At 44.9% G+C, this 24,620-nt stretch overlaps 1 long non-coding RNA gene across 1 annotated transcript; it reads right to left on the minus strand.

Annotated features, from left to right (window-relative positions):
* Positions 1–1,062: 1,062 nt before the first annotated feature.
* On the minus strand, positions 1,063–14,752 carry LOC105722027 (uncharacterized). Its single transcript, XR_001108467.3, has 3 exons — positions 14,683–14,752; positions 5,924–5,980; positions 1,063–1,299 (listed from the first exon to the last, which is right to left on the minus strand). It is a non-coding gene; the product is annotated as an uncharacterized LOC105722027 (long non-coding RNA).
* Between the last annotated feature and the right edge of the window lie 9,868 nt (positions 14,753–24,620).

A 24,620-nucleotide genomic window follows, 5' to 3' on the forward strand; every position in this document is an offset into this window, starting at 1 on the left:
CTACTTTTTTTCTGTGGACTTGGAGGAAGAGCATTTTAAACATGGGGGACAGTGAGTGCAAAGGCACAGGTAGATGTCACACAGGAAAGACAGGGCAAGCATTCAGAGGAGTCTGTGTGACTGGGAGGAAGGCTGCTGATACCCATGCCCAGGTGCCAAATAAAGTGTATAATTCTTTTCTTTCTTTTTTATTTTTTTGAGATGGAGTCTTACTCTGTCACCCTGGCTGGAGTGCAGTGGCACGTTCTCAGCTTACTACAACCTCTGCCTCATGGGTCCAAGTGATTCTCCTGCCTCAGCCTCCCAAGTAGCTGGGATTACAGGTGCACACCACCATGCCCGGCTAATTTTTTTTTTATGAGACAAAGTGTTGCTCTGTCACCAGATTGGAGTGCAGTGGCACAATCTCGGCTCACTGCAACCTCCGCCTCCCGGGTTCAAGTGATTTTCCTGCCTCAGCCTCCCCAGTAGCTGGGACTACAGGTGCATGCCACCACACCTAGCTAATTTTTGTATTTTTAGTAGAGATGGGGTCTCACCATGTTGGCCAGGATGGTCTCCATCTCCTGACCTAGGGATCCACCCGCCTTGGCCTCCCAAAGTGCTGGGATTACAGGCATGAGCCACTGTGCCTGGCCAATTTTTGTACTTTTAGTAAGGACGGGATTTCACCATGTTGGCCAGGCTGGTCTTCAACTCCTGACTTGTGGTGATCCGCCCACCTTGGCCTCCCAAAGTGCTGGGATTACAGGCGCGCCTGCCAAAGTGTGCCTTTCTATCCTGTAGGAAATCGAGAGCAGGCCACTATTTTTGAGCAAGAGAGGAGTTGGTTCATGCTTACCTTTCAGAAAGATCCCTCACTGGGAGAAGGGGGTCTTATTGCTCCAGAAGCCAGAGAAAGGAGGACCAGTTGTGGGGCGGGTGAGTTGGTTGGGGGTGGGGGCACTGAGGCTTTTAGGCAAGGACATGGCAGCAGCTCACAGGATGCCCACAGCTGTATGGTGTGCAAGATGGATTGGAGGCAGGAGTACTATTTGAGGCAAGGGCGACCTTTAGAGAAAATGCCCTGTGAAAGCCATTTATTTTAACAAAGACTCTCTCATTGCTCTGTTTTTATTCCCCTCAGATGCAACTTTCCTTCTGGGATTGTGAAAATGGGTATCATTTCTGTAGCTTTCTGAAGTTTGGGTAAAATTTCCTTTTCCTTTCAGAGCGGATTCTGTGTAGCAGGAAACATGGGTTATTTCAGCTTTTTGTCTTCTGAGACCTGCTTCAGAGTGTGTTGCTGCTGGTCCGAGGCTGAAGGGAAGGTCTGTGATGTCACAGGCTGCGAATTTTCTAGAAATGTGTACTGAGATCAGCTGGCACGTTGTGTTTGTTTTAAAAACATCTCAGAGGCAGTCCCCACATTCTGCATAACGGGACCCTTCACCCACTGCCTAGATGGTTAATCCCAACAACTCAGAACACTCCACTAAGCTGGGATGTTATAACGCTCTCCTCATGGGAAAAGCTGCTCTGTAAGAAAAGGGCACTGAAGGAGTGGCTTTTGTTCTGAATTCGGGAAGGCTGGTGCTTGGAATGTGGGCCTCCTCCTGACTTGTTACATGATTTCTCCAGTTCTTGCATTTTATACACCAAAAGCAAAATCGACTTGACCCTGGGCTATTACATGGTGGCCCTGCCAGGCTGGCTGTGGATCTCAAGCTGTGCCGTGCACTGGCTGGTTAGTCAGGAGACTGGAGCAGAGAGCAAATAAGGTGGAGGTCATGGTTGAAATTCCTATAGAGGCCAATTGGCTGGGCACACCCTGCCCTCCACTCTCTCTGGCCCTGTCCTACAGGGGACTGAGTAAGAGGGTATAACTGACTCAATGCAGCCCAGCCCAGCTCTCTTAAATCACATTGCACGTCCTGAACGGCCAGTCAGTAATACAGACTTCAGGCACAATGAGACCTTGCTTAAGCAACCCTCTGGAAGAAAGCACCATTATACCTTTCAGCTGGGGTTTTTTTCAGCCTTCATTAGTGATGTGGAGCAGCATTGATTGCAGTAACTTTTCTACTAAACAGAAAGCATTTGTCTGCTGCTCCAGTCAAAAATACCTGCTTTACAGCTTTCATTCACCCCACAGAACTGCAGGTCCATAAGGTGAGGCCGTTTCCCTTCCCCACTTCCTCTTTCCATGCCCTTTCCCCACTTACTGATGGCCTCTTCTCTGTCAGCCCCGAGCCTTTTTTCTCCCTATCAAAGAAAGAAAGGCTCTTAGAATGGTTGTTTGCATTCACAAGTTGACAGATTGCCCTTCATGGCCATGATTTCTGTTGCCATTACTTCACGCAGACATTACATGTCAGGGTTTTTTCTGGGAGGCTGTCAGTAGAGGGTGGCAGTTAAGATCAAAGCCAGGCTGGGATCTGGCCTTGACAGTTACTATCTGTGCGTCTTGGGGTAAGAACTTGCCAAGCCTCGGTTTCCCTCTCTGTAAAGAAAAGCTCATAATGCAGTTAATGCATGTTAGCTCTCAGCATTGCCTGGCACATGATAAATGTTAGTTATGATTATTTATTAGCTAATTGACACACAGAAGGCTTTACTCTACTAAGGGCCTTATTACAATAGCTAGCAAGTGGAGATAATTTTTTATTCACATTTTTTATTTAAAAAAATTTCAAATGTGGAGAAAAGTTGAAAGAATAGTACAATTTGACGCTGAAATCCCTCATCTAGAATCTACAGTTGTATACATTTTACCAAATATATATTTTTCCTAAACTCTTTCAATGTAAGACACAGATGTCATCCCTAAATACTTCAACATACATCTCTTGAAAATAAGGACATCCTCCTATATATGCACAGTAACTCTGCTACACTTAAGAAAATTAATGATAATTACCTAATATCCCCTGGTTCCCAATTCCTAAATCATATAAAATTTTCCAAAATGTTTCTCAATATGTCTTCTAACAGGTGTGTGTGTGTGTGTGTGTGTGTGTGTGTGTGTGTGTTTTAAAAAATGTCAGTAGCTTTTGGGGTACAAATGGTTTTTGGTTACGTGGATGAATTGTATAGTGGTGACATCTGAGATTTTCATGCACCCATCACCCAAGTAGTGTACATTTTACCCAATATGTAGTTTTTTATCCCATACCCCTCTCGTCCTCCCTCTTCTGAGTCTCTGAAGTCCATTCTACCACTCTAACAGACGTTTTTTTCAAACAAGTTCCAATCAAAATTCTTACATTGCATTTGGTTGTCATGTCTCTGTTCCTTTTTATTCTACAGCTATAGGTGTGAGGAAATTTTGAGAACAACATTGTTACTGAAATCAACTGTTGACTCCCAGGTGGAAATGGCCACTGCCTCTGCTGAGGCACACGGGGCCCCGCCGCATTTATTAACACAGGCCCTGTGATATGATTGTATAGTTGTCTTGCCGAACTGGTTGGTTACTAGCTTTACTGCTTAATGACTGGACATGAGAGACTTGTCTGTTATTTTTATATTTCCACCACCTTCACAGCACCTAACACACAGGTGTTCAATAAAAGTAGATGGAAGGAAAGGAGGCAGGGAGAGGAGAAGGAAGACAGAGAAGGAGAGTGGGAAAGAGGCAGGCATGGGCAGGCACCTGCTTCCGTGCCCAGTGGGTACCTGGAGAGTGACACGGTGCCCTCCTGGGAAGCACCTGCCCTCCTATGATTTAGGGAGGATGATTCCTTGTGGCATATGCCTTTTGTCCAAATATGCCTTCTTCCTTCGCATTCTCCTTTCCCTCTTTCCCACCCTCCTTACCTGAGCACTAGTTGGGATCCTTCAGACCTACTGCTAATTCTAACTTAATCTTTCCCTCTCTTCCCATATACAAGATTAACATCTGACATTATTTTTAAAGTAATCTATAATAGATTATCTTTGCCTACAATCGCACTCATTTTCCCAATTTTCTGGAAGGCAATTCCCGCATAATTTGTGGTCAGTAATTAAATTCCTGACCACAAGGAATCATGAGGAATATATACTATGTTCAGAGGGATGGCATGGTATCCATAAGGGGGAGAGAGAGGACACGTGGGGGTTAGCCCACAAAGCCAAGGAGAGCTGTCTTCCAAACACAACCAACAGAGTTTAGCTCAAGCTTCAGGGTTAAACTATTGCTTCTATTCTATGTGAAAAGAACAATGACTGAATTGACTGGAATAGACCAAAGTTGGTAAAGTGAACTTTCTCCATACCTCATCTCTAACCTCTAAATTTTGACTGAAAATTTTGAGTTAAGCAAATTTGAGTTAAAAATGTTAAGAAGATACAGGGAAGGAATGCAAGAAGCTTTCTGTATGGTGGACTGGCTCATTTTTGTCCCAGGCTGACCTCGTTGATATGATTCTCTACCACTTCTCCTCGCTGAGAAGTAGTTGGCTTCTATTCAAAGTACACAGGCCATTTAATTATTAATCGGAGCAAAACATTATTAGGGAAGTTAAACTGTTGAGTAGGTGTGTGTGTACATACGTGGACACTTTCTTGGTTATCCGGCTGTTTTGTTTTGCCTTTCTGGGTTCCTGCCTCTCTCCATTTGTGGTGATACCTGTAAGGTGACACTGAATTCCTAAGAGCTTTTTGCTCCCTCTCCCATTCTCCTTGGATGTGTGTGGAAATGTTTGTCAGCTGGGGCGGGCTGGGCCAGGGAGGGTTCTTGTACACAAGAAGTGACTGACCTTGGCCGTTGAGTAAAGCATGTATCTGTGACCAGGAAAAGGTTCAATGTTTGTATTTGATGATGGTTTTATGCCCTGCTGTCAGTAGAGAGGACTTTATAGGGGTTTCTGATGGCCTAGGGCTCCAGGAACCATCATGATTATTTGGCCAATGATTTTAATGGTCCCATATAAACTAATTTTGTTTTTATACTAATAACAGAGAAGGAGATGTTAGAAGATTAAATATAGAGGAGGAAGGGCTTTAGCTTCACTGTTCAGGGCCATTGGGAATTATAACAGAATTAGATCCAGCCTATCCTCATTATTTCCTTCTTCCTATGGCTTCTTTTTTTTGAGATGGAGTCTTGTTCTGTCACCCAGGCTGGAGTATAGTGGTACGATCTCGGCTCACTGCAATCTCTGCCTCCTGGGTTCAAGCAGTTCTTTTGCCTCAGCCTCCCAAGTAGCTGGGACTACAGGCACACATGCCACCACACCAGGCTAATTTTTGTATTTTAGTAGAGATGGGGTTTCACCATATTGGCCAGGCTGGTCTTGAACTCCTGACCTCGTGATCCACCCACCTCAGCCTCCCAAAATGCTAGGATTACAGGCGTGAGCCACCATACCCGGCTCCCTTCCTATGGCTTTTATTCTTTCCTTGTTTTTCCTTCCCCTCTTTCCCTTCTTTTTTTCTTCCTTGCTTTCTATCTTTCCCTCCTCCTTCCCCCCACACCTTTCTTTCTTTCTTTCAATATGTACTGCATGCTTACTATATATTAGGCACAGTCTAAATGCTGGAGATACAGAGATGAAAAACACATGGCCCCACCCCTCCTGGAACTCAGTTTAGTGTGGGAGGCAGATGGAGACACAGATCATTCCAATACAGTGGTTAACAATAGAGATAAGTACAGGGTGAGCTCAATGTAGGGATCCCTAATCCAGTTTAGCTTGGGAGAGAAAGCAGGAAGCTTCCTGGAAGAGATAATTTGCAGATTGATTGGGAGTGGCTGAAAGAGAAGCAGGCCTTTTATAGGCCTTTACCTGGCAGGCCAAGATATTTAAGAGCACTGATAAAGGGAATGGCATGAAGGACTTTGAGGGTGTGGGTCTTCCATGAGATATGACACCAGATTTTGATGTCATGGATATGGTTAGGCCCACAGGGGCAGGGCAGAAATGATGCCTACTACACTGGGAAAGTACTAGTGACTTACCTCTGAAATTTGGGGACATTTCAAGGTACATGCTCAGATGGTTGATTCTAGGGAATCCTGGAAGAAATGAAAGCTGAAGTGAAAGATCACTCTTGAAGGCCAGTGCAGGACATATATGTGCTCAGGGGTGAAGAGTCATGTAAGGGGAAATGGGCAGTGGGTAGTCAAAGTGTGAGTGAAGATCGCCGCTCACCAGAGTGGGGCAATGAGGCTTGGGGAGGAAGAAGAGGACTCTTGACTTCCCTAAAAAAAAAAGGCCTGACTTGTGCTACAGGTTTTACTGGGTGCCCAGGACTTTGGAGGAGTTTTGGGGGCAGTAGACAGGCAAGTGGCCACAACAGTTCTTATGCCCTCCAAGGGCAGAGCCTTACGTTGGCAGCTCCCCGAGTTACTTGAAGCAGGAGACCTTTTATAACCTCAAGAAGATGAGAGGGAGTCTGTTGAGGGACGCTTAATCCCTGCTCCTTGGAGATCTTGGCCTGACAGTAGAAAGAACACATATGAACTAGAAAAACATAAGTATAACATCCAATGATACCAACTGCAGCAATAGTAATAGCCACTGTGTATTTCGTGTCTACCCTGTAGCAGGGCTTTTCATGTATTACTTAACCCTCACAACTATATAATGATATACAATGATAGAAGGCACTATAATTCCCTCCATTTTATAGATGGGGAAATCAAAGTTTGGAAAGGTCACAGGTAGGAAGTCATAGAATCACATTTGAACCCAGTCATTCTAACTGTAGAGCCCCTGATCTCAACTGCTGTCCTTATTGTGAATAAATATTAAGTGCAGCTTCCGTTTGACCTGAGCACAGGACCACAGCCCACCAGCAATGGTAGAATAGAGAGACCTTAGAGAATGATGAACTGCATTTCTACAGCACTACTAGTTATTATGAAGATAGATAATCTAAAATTTTCAATTTCTCTAACATGCAGTCTTAGGGCACTCAATATTAGTATTAGCCAAGAACATATGATTTGAGGGGAAAAATATGGATTAGAAAACAATCACTCTGAAGTCTACTACCTTGGTAGTTATTATGGAATGAACGTTTGTGTACCTCCAAACTTCGTAAGTTCAAGTCCTAATCCCCAGCCTGGTGATACGATTAATAGATGAGGTCCTGAGGGCAGAGCCCCATGATTGGATTAGTGCCCTTGTAAGAACAGGAAGAGAGCCCAGAGCTTTCTTTCTTTCTCTCTCTCCATGGGTACACACCAAAGAAAGTCCATGCAAGGACATACCAAGAAGTCAGCCATCTGCAAGCCAGGAAGAGAGCCCTCACCAAGCATCACATCTGCTGGCACTTTGATCTTGGGCTGCAAGACACCTCCAGAACTGTAAGAAAATTGCTGTCTGTTGTTTGAGTCACCCAGTCTCTGGTATTGTGTTACAGCAGCCTGAGGTGACTAAAGCAGTAGTTAGTGTCAGTAACTGGGTGAACACACTCTGTGTGTGTGTGTCTGTGATTTAGATCCTCTTAGTCAACAGGGTTGTTGACCATGTCTTGAGACCCCTTACTCTCTGTGTTAGTTTTGGATGTTCTTTTTCTCATTGGTATTTATGAATAATGTATGCAAAAATGACTTTTTTTAAACCTTCTGGCAAAAATATATTAGTTGCCTTATGATTCTTCAATAGATGAGAAATTTGGCACTCCCTGTCATCTGTGGCCCCCAGATAAATGAGCAGGGAGGCATGCAGATAGCTCTTACAAGTGAGAGGACAGCTAGGATCTGCAGAGACCACTGGACTGCCTACCTCCCTCCTTGCTCTGGGAGTCCTCCATGGGTCTGAGGGAGGCACAGATAATCTCTACAAGCTGTCTGGGCTCCCAGGTATTTGCTGCAGGGAGTCTTGTGTGTTCAGAGGACCTGGAGCTGTGGTACCCTTGAGGTTGAGGAGAAAGGTGTACTGTAGCAACAGGCATGCGGAGAGCTGTGGCTTGAGAGGAGAATACCAGCCTGCCTCCCACTTCCTAGCAGCCATGCCTTCTTTGCCAGTGGGGCTGCACCACTTCTCAACTAGAGGCAGCTCATGAAATCCTCAAGCAGGAGGTATGTTAGTCAGGGTTCTCTAGAGGGACAGAATAGGATGGCTTTATATGTAAAGGGGAGTTTATTAAGAGGATTGATTCACATGATTACAAGATGACATCCCATAATAGGCTGGCTGCAAGCTGAGGAGTAAGGAAGCCGGTCCAAGTCCCAAAGCTGAAGAACTTGGAGTCTGATGTTTGAGGGCAGGAAGCATCCAGCATGGGAGGAAGATGTAGGCTGGAAGACTCAAGTCATCTATTCCTTTCACGTTCTTCTGCCTGCTTTTATTCTGGCCATGCTGGCAGCTGATTAGATGGTGCCCACCCAGATTGAGGGTGGGTCCACCTTTCCCAGTCCACTGACTCAAATGTTAATCTCCTTTGGCAACACCCTCACAAACTCACCCAGGAGCAGTACTTTGCATCCTTCAATCCAATCAAGTTGACACTCAGTGTTAACCACCACAGGAGGAATCTGCAAAGGTCATTTAGCCCAGCACTTCTCAGTCCATAAGGTTCAGGCATTTTACCTGGGAACTTTGGTAGACAGGAGATTCTTATTTAGGAGGTCGGGGTGGGGCCTCAGCGTCTTTAACAAGCTCCCAGTTGATGCTGCTGCTGCTGATCTGGGGACCACACTTTGAAGAACAAGGATTTACTCTATATCAAGGTAGGCTGCATTTCAGTGACCATCCCAGTCAAGTAAGAGTCCATCCTGCTACAGAGAAGCAAATTCTCTTCTTGAGTAGCTTTCTTTCCTTTTAGAAGCTCTTACTTAGCAAGCCCAAATCCCTTTTGTTTCATGCCCATTTTGTCAAGTTCTCCTGTTAACAGAGATGGAGATGCAAAGTAGCTCTCTCTCGTATCATAATCCTTAGTTATCTAAAGACTACTAAGTCAGATCTATTTTTAAAAGCACCAATTCTCTCTGTGTTCTTATGCCTGTGTGACCCAGGTTGATCAGGAGGAATGAAACTCCTGGGGCACTCTTGGCTGAGGACTTGGCCCTGGGAACATTCATGATCTGCTTATGCAGCTGGAACCTCCTCACATACTCAAATATTATCCTTTCTCAGTTTTCTACAGTAAAGAGACGGCAGAGTTATGAAAGTCAAAATCTGAAGAGGAATTAAAACCTCCACTTAACCTTCAGCATCATCACTCCTCTTCTCAGAACTTGATCAAGGTGTTATTCACAGGTAACACTGACCTGGTTTGGGTTTTCTCTTTTCTCCCTGGCTCTACATGTCTCGTGGTCAAGAGAACTGGGAAGCAAAGACTTAGCCGTCTACCATGGCCAAGCAAATGAGCCTGAATAACCCTCAACCTGAATGAGATTCCACAGGTTGTATCTGAAGTACCCAATAGCCTGTGATCGAGAGTTCTATCCCCTGAACACTCTGCTTTCTTTCTGCCCCGGAAAGGATTGCTGTCAAGTCTTTGCACCTTTGTATGACTTTAAGTCAACATGTTTCTTTTCTCCAGGACACCTGTATTTTAAAACATTTCTCTCTAGTATAGAATGAAATTTGTCCTTTATTAAAGAGGCTAATGGTCCCAAGTGACAGGTTATTTTATGTATTTTTTTTTTTTTTTTTTTTTTTTTTTTTGAGGAAGAGTCTTGCTCTCTCACCCAGGCTGGAGTGTAATGGCACAATCACAGCTCACTGCAACCTCTGCCTCCTGGGTTCAAGTGATTCTCCTGCCTCAGCCTCCCAAGTAGCTGGGATTACAGGCGTGCACCACCATGCCTGGCTAATTTTCTTTTTGCATTTTTGGTAGAGATGCAGTTTCACCATATTTGTCAGGCTGGTCTTGAACTCCTGACCTCATAATCTACCCGCCTCAGCTTCCTGAAGTGCTGGGATTACCGGTGTGAGCCACTGTGCCAGACTATTTTATGTATTATACCTGCCTAGGATGGCACAGTAGACATTGCCTGCCAGAAAGAAGGTTCTGCCACTTATAAGTTCACAGTGGTATCTGGGGTGGAAGGGAGGAATCTTCCAGGAGAAAACAAGGCATCCAGGAGGAGACCACCAAGAGGCCCTGTGTACTTTGCAGGTTTCTGGGCATACAGGGTTATCCAAAAGTCTGCTGTTACCCTGACCCCAATCCTCAGCAGAACTTCCTCCATCATTTCAGAAGGTAAAATGAGACAGCTAGAGCAGGCGACAAGATGGCAACTTCTGTTTTGCCTTTTTTTTTTTTTTTTTTTCTGACAGCCAGTGTGTAGGGAACTCTGTATGAGGAGTATGACTCACCAGTATTGGTCATGACTCTGGGCCCAGGATTCACAAGTGTTCCAAAATTAGCAACCAGCCGTGTACACCCACAGAGCAGTTAGATATTTCCCATTGAAAACACTCAATGGGAAACCTACGCGGAGAAAGGGAAGGTTAAAAGAGCTGTAGGTATTACGGCTCTTCTAGTTAGCCTAGAGAATACCTTCCTCTCCGCTTGGCCATTTGTATTTCCCATTCTCTTTCTGGAGAACACATTCCTCTTTGCTCCAGTATTTAGTACTTGTTCACTCATCCATTTAGGAATTTTTTTTAGTGAACATCTTCCCTGTGTCTAGCACTGTTCTGGGTCTGAGGGAGGCATCAGAAATAAAGCAGTTCTTACTCTCCTGGAGTTCACGGTTCAGTGGGGGAACATTGGGCAAGTGACCTAATCTTTTAAAATGTACTAATCTATGAAATAGGCATACTAATGTACCTGATTGATTGCATATATACAAAGTATATATAGCACTCATCAGAGTGCCTGATGCTTAGCAGACATTTAATCAATGTAAGGTGTTAGCTTCTGTTGAGAAATAACTGGTGTGGGACTAAGATTATTGTTGTCCTGATGTGCCTGTGGGTGCCATAGTCAGATCTTCACCATGGGAACTTAGGACCTCAACAGTACCATGGCTGGGAACTTAGCTACAGTCGGGAAGGACCCAGAAATGCTGAGTTCAGTCTATGCCTCCACTCCATTTGTCAAACTCACTCAATCTAAAAGGAGCTGGGTAATCAGTCAGTGCTTGATGGTGGTTGTAAGGGTTCTTGGGTTCTTGCAGAGTTTAAAATGAAGAAACTGAGGCCAGCATAAGAAGATCCAATGCGAATTTATTCAGCTCCTGGGCGAGGTTCTGCGGTTCGACAGGAGGGGCCAGAGAAGTCACATGGACTCCTCTCAGACGTGGGGTTTTATAGGGAGCAGGCAACCTTGCTATTGGCAGGTAGGTAGGGTTTGAATGCTATTGGGTAGATTTACAAGACTTGACTGCTATGGGGTAGATTTATAAGACTCGACTGCTATTGGGTAGCTAAGACTCGAATGCTATTGGGTAGATTTACAAGACTCGACTGCTATTGGGTAGCTAAGACTCGAATGCTATTGGGTAGATTTACAAGACTCGACTGCTATTGGGTAGCTAAGACTCGAATGCTATTGGGTAGATTTACAAGACTTCTTTTGCATTTTGGCAGGGTTCTTTAAGGGAGGGCTAGGCTGTGTGAGGGGGGGTGGGTGTGTCCGAGCTCCCGGAGAGGGAGTGGGTATGGGCGTGTCCGGCTCCCGGAGCGGGAGAGGGTGTGTGTCCGAGCTCCCAGTGAGGTGACCGGCCTTACAGTGGTGATAAATAATCTGTCTACAGTGTAATTCAATTTTGTAGTCGTTATCATTTCCATTTTACTATAGAGACCCACCCAATCAGACAGCTGCACAATTAAAATAAAGCCTGGGAATGCCAAGGTGTGTCAAGGTACCCACACTAGCAAGGGGAAAGTCAGGTTGCAAAACCAGTGCTGCCTGCCTTCAGTGGAGAAACCATGTGGCCTCCTGGGCCTGCAGTTTCCCTGGGCCTCAGTTCCTTCCCTGGGCATCCTCCTTGGTGAGGTTTCGGATCCCTGCAGGCACTGGTAGTTTTGGGGTTGGGTGCTCATATAAAACTCCTTACAAGAGTCTGTTAACACAATCTTATCTTACTGTTATTATCTACATGTGAGTTCCTTAACAGAGCCTATTTCTTTCTGTATTCCTGGTGACCCTTCCAAGCACCCCTTCAGGTTTGGAAAAAGCAGAGTAGACCCTCTGGCCCTCCCCAGTGAGGACCTGGGCTGGTGGTGGTGGTAGTAGGGGGTTGGTAGACAAAGCCATCTTTAAGGAGGCAGCTTCTGCATCAGCCTCCATTGTGAGATTCCAGGCAGGTGCCTTAAAATAGCTCTGTCAGCTGATCACTCAGCCCCATTCACAAGGGCATACCTTCTTCTGTCAGGGAGAAAAGGTTTAAACATACAGAGGGAGGTAACTGTTGCTGTAAGTAGCCTTTTTTTTTTTTTTTTTTTCTGGAGACGGAGTTTCGCTCTTGTTGCCCAGGCTGGAGTGCAATGGCGCGATCTCAGCTCACTGCAACCTCCGCCTCCTGGGTTCAGGCAATTCTCCCGCCTCAGCCTCCTGAGTAACTTGGATTACAGGAACGTGCCACCATGCCCAGCTAATTTTTTGTATTTTTAGTTGAGACGGGTTTCACCTTGTTGACCAGGATGGTCTCAATCTCTTGACCTTGTGATCCACCCGCCTCCGCCTCCCAAAGTGCTGGGATTACAGGCGTGAGCCACCGCGCCCGGCCGTAAGTAGCCTTAAAGCAAGCAGAGAGGCACTAAATCATCTCTGAAGTTCCTTCCAGGTCTATGATTCTAAGATCTTAATTATCCTAACTGGGAAGGAGAGAAGAAAAGAAAAAAAAATTAGATGGCTTAGAAAGTGAGCAGAGTGTAAAGCTTGGAGGTTTTTCTACTTGAGATTTGTCTGCATTTAGAGCCAGTTTTTAAGCATTGCCAGGTTTACCTTTCTAAAAGGCGTTTAGAAATCTGCCACTATCAGATTTAAATCAGCTCACCAATCTGGATAATTGGTGTGATTCGAAAGTTGCAACCGGGCAGGTAATCAGATTGATTCTGGAGCCTCCACCCTCTGCTGTGCCTGGGTGCTACCTCCAGCAGGGTAGCATATTCCCAATTTTTGTGGTTTTGCAGTGGCCTCCTTTCCTAAGCCCACTAAGCATTTTCCTGTTCTTTTGCAATGTCTTCTCTTTGTGTCAGGGTGTGGTAGAGCCACACAGGCCTGGCATGATATTCACCACTTGTTGATTATGGGACTTGAACATATTTAACTTCTCTGCCCATCAGTTTTCTCATATGTAAAATGAGACCACATTAACCTAGCTTATAGAGTTACTGTGAGAATTGAATCTCCACATGTATAGATGATCATATTTAGACTTGAAAAAGCTTTCCAGTTGGTGTCTTAGTTTGATTTCTATTGCTGTAACTAAATACTTGAGACTAGGTAACTTTTTTAAAGGGATTTATTTCTTATAGTTCTGGAGGCTGAGAAGTCCAGGGACAAAGGACTCCATCTAGTCAGGCCATCTTGTTGTGGGGACTCTCTGCAGAGTCCCAGGGTAGCTTGGGACATCATATGGTGAGGGGTTCATGAGAGAGAATCAACCTGGCTTTTTATAACAGAACCACTCTTGTGGTAACTAACCCACTCACACAATGAACCTATTAACCCATTAACCTATGAATGGACTAGTCAATCCAATCATGAGGGCAGAGCCTTCATGACTCAATCACCTCTTAAAGGCTCCACCTCCTGATACAGTTTCACTGGGGAGTGAGTTTCAACATAAGTTTCAAAGGGGACAGTTTCAAACCATAGTAGTAGAGTTACGTGCATGTCCTAGTGTGCCATTTAGTAGCTGGGAGACCTTAAACAAATTACTGTGCCTCAGTTTCTTCATCTGTAAAATAGAGATAATAACACTATCTACTTCAGTGGTTTTTGATGATTCAGTGAGTTAATATGTGTAAAATGTGTGGCATAGTAATTGGCAGATGGTGTGTACTATGTTTTAGCTCTTAATATTATTAGTATGCATATTAATATGCAACACTCCCAGTCTAATACCTGGGACAGAGGCATGTTTAAAAAAAAGCTTGAATCCCTGTGCTCTGACACCTTTAGCTCCAAACTTGCTGCTGCTCCTCAGGATCTCCTTCCTCTCTAGTTGTCCTGTTTAGCTGAGCCTCTCTCCAGCTACTGTGAAGCCAGGGTCTTGGCAGCTGCTGGGCAATTAGGCCTTCAAGGCCCATGTTTGGTGGCCTAGGTAGATCAGTAGGCAGGTTCAGAGGAGACAGAAGGGGTGAGAAGGACCAACAACTTTCACTGACTACATTACTTCATTCCATTTATTTGTCTGGGGTTCTAGCCTCAGGACACACCAGAAAGGGAAGCCAGGGTGTGTGACTTGCAGGCCCTCTCAGGAAGCAGGCCTTCCTGAAGGGAGGAGTCCCTAAAACAGACGTGCACCTCTACATTTTGTCAGCTCTGGCACATGCTATAGGAGGCTCTGGGTTAGCTTCGATGGGGATTTTTTTTAAGCCTGCAAACTGAAATAGTTGACAACTTCCAGTCCCAAGAATTTGGCTGGCTCTGTGTTGCACACAAAGCTTCCACTTGCTGCTGAGGGCCGCTGTGCTCCGCCTTCCAGGAAGAGTTCCTTCTGGAAGGCTGTCATGGAGGGAGGAGAGCTAGGCTATCAGGCCAGCTGCCCACTACACTGGTTCAAACTTACTGTGCTGGCTCAATGAGGAAAAGACACTCTCACTCTCACCAGTCAGCAGAATCAATCACGGATTGGGAGCTTACCCTGCGAAGGAACAGTGGAGGGTAAAATGGAACAGAAGACAAAGCTCATGCCCTCAAGGAGTTTGCCAAGCTGGTAGAGGAAACAGAAACACCTAAAGAGTAAACTAATAGTAGCAGGGTATCTGAAGTCACCAGTTTGTCCTTGAAGATATCAGTGACCTATAGCACTTTTTAAACTCCTGTGGTTCTAGGTAAAACAAACCTTCCCAGCAGAGGCATAATACTGCCTGTTCTACACCAGGCATTCTTCTAAAGGCTTTTTAATATATTATTTTATTTAGTTTTCACAGTGACCTTTTGTAGTAGGTATTGATCTCCTCATTTTCAGATGAGGAAACTCAGGGTCAGAGAGGCAAAGGGACTAGCCAGAGATCCTCCAGGTAGGAAGTGATGGAGGGAATCCAAAGCCAGGTTCTCTGGCTCTGGAGGCCATCCCTTCACCTTCCAGGTTAAACTAGCTGCAACCAGGGAGGGCGGCTCTGGGAATCACACTGGATAGGATTCCTTCCTCTCTCAGGCTGTGGGTAACCCACTGTTGCTTGCTCTTGCCCTTGCTGACTAAAGGCCTCGTGTGTGTGTCATATTGAGTGACTTGAGGGAGAATCTGCTCAGCTTGTCCACCCACCACCCAGGATAGGAATTCCTCTCAGGGAAAGGGTCTCCTGCCCCCTCACAGGCTTTGGGCCACTTCCAGATGGCTGCCTTTAGGGGAGAAAAGGATGCCAGTCCCATCAGTTGTGACTGAGATGGTGGGAGTCATATAGTATAGGGAATCAAATGGTTCCCTGCAACCATCTGATTGTTAGGAAGAGCTTGCCTAATGCATGCATCTGCAAGAAGGATGTGACAGCTCCTCCTCCCTACTCATGCTGAATTGCTGCTGGCTGTGCACTTAGAAGCCTTAAAAAACATACATGTTTGCACATGGTATATTTATAAGATTGTTAATAGTGAAAAATAAATGTCACTATCCAGCCATAGGGGGTGCACCTAAACAACAGATTACCGTATAACTGTTAAAATCAATGCTATATAAGTGTACTTATTAACATAGAGAGATTTTTTTAAGTATGTTGCTAAATGTCAGGATCAACTTGAAAAACAGAATGAATAGCCTGATCCTATTTTCAGAAGGAAAAAATGTATATGTGTATAGAGAAAAACATTTTTATATACACAACATATTAATAGAGGCTATCTCTGATAGGAAGGCTTTTGTAGGTTAAGTTCTTTTTGCTTATGAGTATTTACATTTTTCTACAGTAAATATACATTTCTTGTTTAATAAACCTGTTTTATTGTTTTGTTTTTGAGATGGAGTCTAGCTCTGTCTTCCAGGCTGGAGTGCAGTGGCGTGATCTTGGCTCACTGCAACCTCTACCTCTCGGGTTCAAGCAATTCTCCTGGCTCAGCCTCCTGAGTAGTTGGGACTACAGGTGCCTGCCACCACGTCTAGCTAATTTTTATATTTTTAGTAGCTACAGGGTTTCACTGTGTTGGTCAGGCTGGTCTCAAACTCCTGATCTCATGATCCGCCCACCTTGGACTACCAAAGTGCTGGGATTACAAGCATGAGCCACTGCATCCAGCCTAAACCTGTTATTTTTTAAAAGATCTAATGATGTTAGAAATAATCTTAATTTTATAAAAAGAATCATCTCACCTTAAATATGAGAAAACAAAATATCTGAATTTCTTGTTCTTTCTTCCTTTTTCCCCTTTGTTTTTGGTGGAAAGCAAATAGTATTCATTGTGGAGAATGATTCTAGGCCAGTAATTTACCTTAGAGTCATGGCATATGAGAGCTGGAAGGGATTTTAGGGATCATCTAGCCCAATTCCTTATTTAACAGATGAGGAAACTGGACCGAGAGGCTTGGCTAGTTCTATAAGTGTTTGGTAGCAAAACTTTGGTTGGAATCCAGGTCTTTGGACACAGTCCAGGGACTTTTCTACACCATCATTCCAGGCTGTTATACTTGTCTCATTGACACAGAGGGAGGATTGGAATCATTTTGTGTGGAGGTAACAACTCTAAGCGTAGGAAAGGTTTTTATGCTGACCAGTCACTCTTCCTCAGTCACGAATCTACTGAGAGGCAAACATGGGTTTTAACTGATTGCAGATCCAATGGTAAGAGTTACAACATTGTGATTGGTGCTGGGAAAATATTTCTTGCAGTCTCTTCTAGAAACCTCCTACCTAGAAAGCTTATATGTGATTCCACATGAAGGCAGAGGCCAGGCCACCAGGCTTTTTTCCATGTCCCCTCCTCTTCTTCAGCTGTTGGGTCATAAGGGCTGCTTGAGATATTTTCAGTCTTCTTCCCAACACTTACCTTTCTGAAAAGTAGAGTAGTGATAGTTCAAAGTAGGCATACCATAAACATCGCCCTTAACCCTTTTGTCAAACCAGTTTTGAGATGCTGCACTGATCATATTGCTTTATCAACTCTCCTAGAGAATCCTTGGCATTAACTGTATTGCTTCAGTCAAGACTTTTGGCTACACACATCAGAAACACCCCTTGAACTAGTTTAGCAAAAGAGGGAATGTATTAGCTTATGGAATCCACAGAAAGGTTGAGTATCCAAACTAAGAAAAGGTCAGGAAAACATGGAGCTCGGCCTCAGGAACCACAGGCACCAGAGACTTCAGAATGCCAGGCGTTTATCTCTACCGTGCATCTGTTTCTCACTCATGGTTGCTTCATTTCTCTTTTACTGCAGACAGGCTGTCTGTCTCCATTTCCATGGCCATATTTCCATAGAACAGTTTCTTTCTTTCTTTTGTTCTTTCTTTCTTTTTTTAAGTCAAAGTTTTGCCCTTGTCCCCATGCTGGAGTGCAATGGAGTGATCTCGGCTCACTGCAACCTCCGCCTCCCAGGTTCAAGCAATTCTCCTGCCTCAGCCTCCTGAGTAGCTGCCATTACAGACGCCTGCCACCACACCTGGCTAATGTTTTTGTATTTTTAGTAGAGATGGAGTTTCACCGTGTTGGGTTTCACCATGTTGGTCAGGCTGCTCTTGAACTCCTGCCCTCAGGTGATCCACCTGCCTTGGCCTCCCAAAGTGCTGGGATTATGGGCATGAGCCATCACGCCCAGCCCCCATAGGACAGTTTCTATTACCAAAGATAAACTTAGCTGATCTTTCACTTGTTCTAAGTTAAGAAATCCCAATGGGAGGGCCGATGTGTGTTCCAGCTGTGACCAGGTTCTGCAGCACATAAGAACATGATGTTTCCAACATGAACACAATGTCTAGGGGAAAAGCAGGTCTTAGAAGGTTGGGAGGTAGTGGGATAAGACCAGGATATCCTTTACCCCTAACTACTCTTTAGATATAATAAGTTTGATGAGGAGGCAGAACAATTAGATGATGAGTGAGAATTCTTAAGAAGTGAAAATAAAAATACTGCGAATGGGATGTGCCTGGCCAGGGACATCCATCTTTACCATGTTTTGACATCCAGTGAAAAAATAATTGCAGTGAATCTCTCCCTGATTTGGCCCCCAAAGAGGCACACCTAGATATTTTAGGACCTGAGTCAGGTTTGAAGCACTGTGCTGTCTCTTCTCAACCTTCTCTTCAGAGAACTAAACCACAGGGGTAGCAATCCTGTAATTTTGACCATATTTATAAATCCCTGATCTTTTATGTAATGTGTTTTTTTCTACTGTGCACTTAGTCTGAATGTTGCTATTTTCGAAGAGGAAATCAGAGGAAAGAACCTATAATTATAGGTCAAACACCAGCTCCGGAAACAGTGAAGGCAGCAGAGGGCCTATGGCTCCCTGCCCTCTTCCGGGTTACACCCTGGACATCCCCCGCTTCTTTCCTGGAGCCCAGGTCAGCTCTTTGCCTCTTTATCTTCATATTTTTGCTCTCTTGTTGGCCAGTCCAGCCTATCATGAGACAAAAAGGGAAAGTTAGAACCAAAAGCCGGTGAGTTAAAACCGCACGATACTTGGGCAAGCCTGCCTCTTGGAGATAATTCAAATGGAAAAGAAAAGACAAAAAACCCACAACATTTCAGGTCATTGGCCTTTTTAAACAGACCGCCGGCAATATTTACTCCTCCTGAAATAGCACAGTCACATGAAATAAAACCGTGTTCGGTAAAGCCTGCAAAACAAAAGGACAGTTTACAGGCTGGCACTCTTACTGAGGGCCCTCTGTTTCCCAGCCGGCTCCGGCTTCCGCTTCCGGGCTCTCCTAGCCACCTTCTGCTCAAACCTGCCTGAGAGCTGTGGAGGTCAAGGTCAGATTTTCTTGGAGACCTTCCCCAATTCTTATCCCCTTAAATAATTTGGAAAGGCAGGTTGAGAGTTGGGAACAGGACTGTGAAGAGTATGTGGCTGACGTGGCCTCTACCATAGAATGGGTGCCTGGGAAGTCCAGATTGTGAATGTCACAGGAGGAGCTGCTAATGGTGTCTGTCTTTGTCCAGTATGGTCATCTCTGTTTCCTGTCTGTTCTTTACTCCTTACTTCTTAATGCATTTATTAAGAAGTGATAAATGCATTACACTTCCCCTGCCCCACCCCCCCCACTCCCCACCCCTGTCTTTTCTCCTTCTCCCTCTCTCATCTGTTTCCTCCCCTCACCCTATCTTGTATTCCCCTTTTGCCTTCTCTCCTGACCTTAGTTCTGCCAGGGGGCTTTCATGGACCTTTATTGATTAGTCCAGCTGTGGCCTCAAAGGTCTAAAGCAGCTGCTAATGGTGGGGTTAATGAGTACAGCCACAGGCCAGATCTAGGGTCATGGTGAATTCCCACTGAGACTGGGACTTCACTGAGGACTCAGGGGAACCTTCTCAGTCTCATTCTTTGAATCTTTTCCTCTCCATTACCCAATATTTCTTTGTAAAAATCCAAAGACCATTTAAAATAATACATTATACCTTGTTTCTCAAAGTCTTTTTATATCCATTGATTTCATCTTTACATCAACCTTGGGAGGGAGACAAAGATGTTGAGGAAAGATTAAAACAAAGAGGTTCAGCAGCATTCCCAAGTCAGTTAGAGAGCTATGTTCTCTGCTCCCTGGGTTCCTATGTGTATAGAAAATGAAAATGAGATTCATGGCCGGGCGCAGTGCCTCATGCCTGTAATCCCAGCACTTTGGGAGGCTGAGGTGGGCAGATCGTCTGAGGTCAGGAGTTCGAGACCAGCCTGGCCAACATGGTGAAACCCCTCTCTATTAAAAATACAAAAATTATTAGCCAGGTGTGGTGGCATGAGCCTGTAATCCCAGCTACTGGGGATGCTGAGGCAGGAGAATTGCTTGAATCCTGGAGGCGGAGGTTGCAATGAGCCAAGATCGTGCCATTGCGCTCCAGCCTGGGCAGCAAGAGCAAAATTCCATCTCGAAAATAATAATAATACAAAAATACAAAAATTAGCCAAATGTGGTTACGCATGTATGTAATCCCAGCTACTTGGGAGGCTGAGGCAGGAGAATCTCTTGAACCTGGGAGGTGGAGGTTGCAGTGAGCCAAGCGGAGATTGTGCCACTGCACTTCAGCCTGGGCGACAGAGCAAGATTGTCTAAAAAAAAAAATGAAATTCATTCCAGACACCAGAGAAGGATCCTCTAACACCCAGGATGAGAAGTACAACATTATTATGCATCCCTGGCTTATCAAATATTGGATACTTTGTTGACAATCAACTTCATCACCTTGAACTTCATGAAGCAGATTTCCCTGAGTGTTTCTTTCTTTTTTTTTTTTTTGAGACAGAGTATGCAATGGTGCAATCTGAGCTCACTGCAACCTCTGCCTTCTGGGTTCAAGCAATTCTCCTGCCTCACCCTCCTGAGTAGCTGGGATTACAGGCACGCGCCACCACGCCCAGCTAATTTTTGTATTTTTAGTAGAGACGGGGTTTCACCATGTTGCCCAGGCTGGTCTTGAACTCCTGACCTCAGGTGATCCACCCACCTCGGCCTCCCAAAGTGCTGGGATTACAGGCGTGAGCCACCGTGTCTGGCCTGTGTTTCCTTTTTTTTTTTTTTTGAGACGGAGTTTCAGGCTGGAGTGCAATGGCGCGATCTTGGCTCACCGCAACCTCCGCCTCCTGGGTTCAGGCAATTCTCCTGCCTCAGCCTCCTCGTAGCTGGGATTACAGGCACGCGCCACCATGCCCAGCTAATTTTTTGTATTTATAGTAGAGGCGGGGTTTCACCATGTTGACCAGGATGGTCTCGATCTCTTGACCCCATGATCCACCCGCCTCGGCCTCCCAAAGTGCTGGGATTACAGGCATGAGCCACCGCGCCCGGCCCCTGTGTTTCCTTTTTTTACATCAACCATCCAGCAGGTACTGGTTTCATTTTCTTTTGCACGTGCCAAAGTACGTACAGTAAGTGGAAAAGTTAGCCAGAGATGTATATAATGTACTCTTATTTTTTCAAATGATTCAAAAGAAAATTATGATGTAAAAAGTTACTTTTAGGCCTCTAGTGAAGCTTCCTCTCTTTTCTTCTTTCTCTCTCTCTCTGTCTATTACAAACACTAAATGCTCAGCACTGTGATGTAGGAGGTTCTGATCTATTTGTTGGAAAAGGAAATCTTGAGGAACAGCATAGCAGAAATTTGTGCTTTCACTTCTAACAGCCAGCTCCTGCATCTCTAGGTCAAATGGCTGCTCTCAGGCTGCCAGGACCCCCTTTGCATGAGGGCACAGAGAGCTGAAGGGTCTGGACTTTACACACCTGGATAGCAGCCCTTACCCGGTGACTGACAGGTGCGATGAGTCAACACCCAACTCTGAGGTCTCACTTACACTGTCACTGCCCTGTGGGATGGAGCTCAAGTTACCCTCCGTGGGATTTCACTTGATTCCATATCCTTTTCTGGATTCCATATATTCCCCATTCTATCTTCCCACACCCCTACTGGTTTTTCCTGGGAACACATCCTAAAAAAATCACTTCCACACCAATTCTTGTCTTAAGATGTGCTTCTGAGGGAACCTAGCTGAAGACAGAGTTTGTTTTGTCTTGAATGCTCTCCTAACCCAAGTCTCTAGGATCAGAGTGAGTGAGAGATGGGGGAATGGAAGAGCAGGCCTGTTTTCAGACACCAGAAGGAGATGTAATTAAAAGTTGAAGATGGTGCCTTCCTAAGGACCTGGGTGATATAATTTGGATGTCCCCTCCAAGCCTCATGTTGAGATGTAATTCCCAGTGTTGGAGGTGGGGCCTGGTGGGAGGTCTTTGGGTCATGGTGGAGAATTCCTCATGGCTTGGTGCTGTCCTATCCTAGTGACAGACAGTGAGGTCTCATGAGATTTGGTTGTTTAAAAGTGTGTGCACCTCCCCTGGCTCTCTCTCTTGCTCTCACTCTTTCCATGTGAGATGCCTGCTCCCCCTCTGCCTTCCACCATGATTGTAAACCTCCTGCGGCCCTCACCAGAAGCAGATACCAACACCATGCTCCTTGTACTGTCTGCAGAAGCGTGAGCCAATCAAACTTTTTTTCTTTATAAATTACCCAGCCTCAGGTTTTTTTTTTATAGTAATGCAAGAATGACCTAATGCCATTCTTGAGTGCAAGCATTCAAGCAGGGAGAGACAGTGTCCCCAGGTCTGCACAGAATGTGTCTCTAGTGCAGAGAGGAGAGGATTGATGGGAACTGAATATCATTTGACATCTCAAGGGTCTGCAGTTTGAAGAATATCAAGTGATGAAACCCATGTGGGAAAATGACGTCCTCAAAGTGGGCAGAGGGAACAGCTTTGAGGCCCTTATTCCAGTGGCTTCTGGGGGGCAGATGTGCATGAGCAGACTTAGGCCTGAATGCATGAGAACCACCATCTGGGCTGCCCAGAAATAACTGGGAGAATGAATGAAGCACCGATACATACGATCACACAGATGCACCTTGACAACATGCTAAGGCAAGAAGCCAGTCATAAAAGGCCATATATTGTTTGGTTCCATTTATATGAAATGTCCAGAACAGGCAAAGCCATAGCGACAGAAAGCAAATTAATGGTTGCCAGGGGCTGGGAGGAGGTGGGAATTAATGGGAAGTGACGGCTTCATGGGTAGGGAGTTTTCTTTTTCAGTGATGAAAACATTCTGGAACTGGATAGTGGTAATGGTTGCACAGAGTTGTGAAGTACTAAAAGCCACTGAATTGTACACTTAAAAATGGCACATTTTATGATATGTAACTACATACGTATACCTCAATTTTAGAAAAGAAAGAACTGGGAAATTTGAGGGTGATGGAAGGAAAGCTGAGGTCCTAATTCACAAGAGGAAGCTGTAAGTTAGTAAAATATTTATTATTAATGCTACTTTCTCTTCATTTATTGCCTGAGTTGTTTCTCATTTGCCTGGTGATGATTAGGATCATCTGTGTTACCAGAGACAGTATATAATTCAGTGCTAAGTTGTGCAGCATACATTCTAAGTGTGGAAGGTGAGTTGTACAGATCACATACTGTACAACCTCTGTGTCTGTATGTGGTAGCCCTGGCCAGTTACTTACATATTTCTGCAAACTTCAACACAGGATCTCTATAGCCCAAGATAGAATGCTATTACGTTCTTCTGATTGTTTCAGGGGAGTGCAGTGTCAAGATCTCGGCTCACTGCAACCTCTGCTTCCGGAGTTCAAGCGATTCTCCTGTCTCAGCCTCTCAAGTAGCTGGGACTACAGGCATGTGCCTGACTAATTTTTTTGTATTTTTAGTAGAAACAGGGTTTTACCATGTTGGGCAGGCTGATCTCAAACTCCTGGCCTCAAGTGATCCTCCCGACTCAGCCTCCCAAAGTGCTGGGAATACAGGCATGAGCCACCACCCCCAGCCTGAGATCATGTCTTTTTAAGCAAAGGGATTGCCCCTTTCTTTGCTGCCTTAAGTCGGGCAGCTATAGGTTCTTCCTGATGCTGTGACTTCCCTACCTGACTCCAAACTGGGGCCTGGCACCGGTGCCCACCCTATGAAACTGGATAGGGTTCTGTTCTGTTTGCTACGGATCTCCGCAGATTCTTCTCCAAATGTCAGGGTTGGCACATAGATCCAAAGATTTGCCTCATTTCTGAGGCAACAGAAAAGCAGGTTTGACTTCTGGAAGTCATTGTGGCATCTGATTTTTCTTGGTCACAATACACTCTAACATGGAGTAGGCTAATTATGATAATACATTTGATATAAAACTACAGTGAATTTGCAGTCTAAGCACTAAAGCCAGTTCAAAAGTCATTATAAGTTTTCTCTTTCAGTGAAAGAAAAAGAAAGTTCCAATGAAAATGTAGGATTTAGCTCCATCCATCCAGTTCTTCTTGAATTTCCTAAGCTTTTAGGACTAAAAATAAATCATTTTTTGACAGTACTAGTTCCTTTTCCTCTGAACAGCATGATCTGAGAGATAGTTATTTTCCCAGCATTCTTCTGTGTGTTGTGCGGTGGGTCCAGCCCTCCACGCCTCACCTCTACACTTCTACCCCGTGGGAGAAATCAGCATAGGTGGGGCTCTCCTCCACAGCCTGCATTTCATAAGGGGGTCTGTATCCAGACACCTGGGTTGGCTGTTTACTTGAAGGCTTGGATGGATAGGCATGCCACTTTCTTATTCCAGAGCTTGTGGACTGTCTGCTCCCCGCTACTGGCTGTGAGCCAGAGATGGCCTAAAGTCTAAACATTCCTGCTATGCAGGCACGTTTTCAATGTCCCTGAGCTTGGGTCACATCTGAACTCAAAGTTTCTGCCTCCTGAGGGAGAACATGTGTTCGGGTGGTTGTGGGTGTGTGTTGGTGGGGTTTGTATATGTATATTATGGGTTGGAGTATTTATGTGTATGTATGGGTGTATTTTGGAAGTTGAAGAGGCTAAGTATATATATAAAAATCGATATTTATTGTGAAACAAACAGTAAAGAAAAATATAAGTTAAAAAACCCACAAAATATCACTTTAG

The sequence above is a fragment of the Aotus nancymaae genome, unplaced genomic scaffold (genome assembly GCF_030222135.1).
Source record: "Aotus nancymaae isolate 86718 unplaced genomic scaffold, 86718_ANA_hifiasm-v0.15.2.pri h1tg000032l_0, whole genome shotgun sequence".
Taxonomy (NCBI): Eukaryota; Metazoa; Chordata; class Mammalia; order Primates; family Aotidae; genus Aotus; species Aotus nancymaae.